Below are 1,240 nucleotides of genomic sequence, written 5' to 3'. Positions count from 1 at the left end.
ATTTGCCACAAGAAGGCAAATATTTGGCTTTTCTCATAAATGACAAATGTAATTTAGCGTTAACATGATTTGTCTATGAATTTGACAAATTTTTAGCCAAATGTAAAAATCGTGTGATCCCAGCTTTAGTTGCGCTCTGTTGAGAAGTAAATGCACAAATTCTCACTTCTCGTACAATACGAAAATAGCTCAGCGGGAAGACCTCCGACTCTAACATCGTTGGTCACGAGTTCAAATCGCGGTGGAGGCAGTTGTGATTTTCAGATTTAAGAAATTTAAATTAATGAGTGCCGCTTAAAAATTGAAGAGAAAGTGATCAAATTTAATATAAACAAAATAAAAAAATAAATCAAAAATTAATACAATGCAATCTCTAAAAGAACAGAAAAAACGAAAAAATATAAAAAATCTAATAATCAGAATTTTTTTAAATAAAAAACTTATTGTCGCAGATGCGTCCAAAATCGAACCAGTGCAGAACTAGTTCAAAAGTTCTGCAGAGGGGGGCAATTTCCACTTCGTAGGACATCGCCATGTAAAAAGAGACAGTTGAAAGCATTGCGTTGGGATAGATCGAGAACCAGTACCGCCTCTTTAAGGGCTAGTTCTGCGCTAGTCTTGAACTAGCGCGATTTACTGCAGGGTCACTTGTGGTGCCTGTATTTGCAAGACAGCACGCTATGCGCTGGTGTTCAGTCATCCTCTAGTTTCTTTTAGGTATCGATACTACTAAGCAGGGATGAAAAAGTAGGTACAATTGTACCTTTTTCCGACGTTTGATGACCTAAAGGTACATTAGGTACAGTAACTAGATTTTAGGTACAATCATCTTTTGATCAGATGCATTTTTAGTTTTTTTTCTTATTCCTTTACCGTGCAAATATATTTACTTGTAGGCATGGGAGAAGCTTCGCTTCCATTTTGAAGAATAAACAATTCTAAAGAAAAGTGGTCAAACGGAAGAATTTAAAAAAGTCATATTATATCTTAAACATCTTACATTGCATATAGTGCAGCCACTACGAAAAATTAACACTTTACTTAGCTATCCTCAAATTCGTAATTTTTATACCTTTCATGAGCATGAAATGGTATTATAACTTTGGTCCGATGTTCCTTTATGTAGGAAACTAAACCCAATAAATTGTGTTACCGGTTTACATACCGATCACATAGCAGTGAAAATCACTTAGATTGGTGCCATATAAAGTATATCCTCCATACCTCTGATTGTTTAGAG

Source organism: Rhagoletis zephyria, unplaced genomic scaffold (genome assembly GCF_001687245.7).
Source record: "Rhagoletis zephyria isolate East Lansing unplaced genomic scaffold, Rhagoletis_zephyria_1.1 Rzeph_scaffold_00303, whole genome shotgun sequence".
NCBI classification, from domain to species: Eukaryota; Metazoa; Arthropoda; class Insecta; order Diptera; family Tephritidae; genus Rhagoletis; species Rhagoletis zephyria.
Note: the sequence above shows the minus strand (reverse complement) of the source record.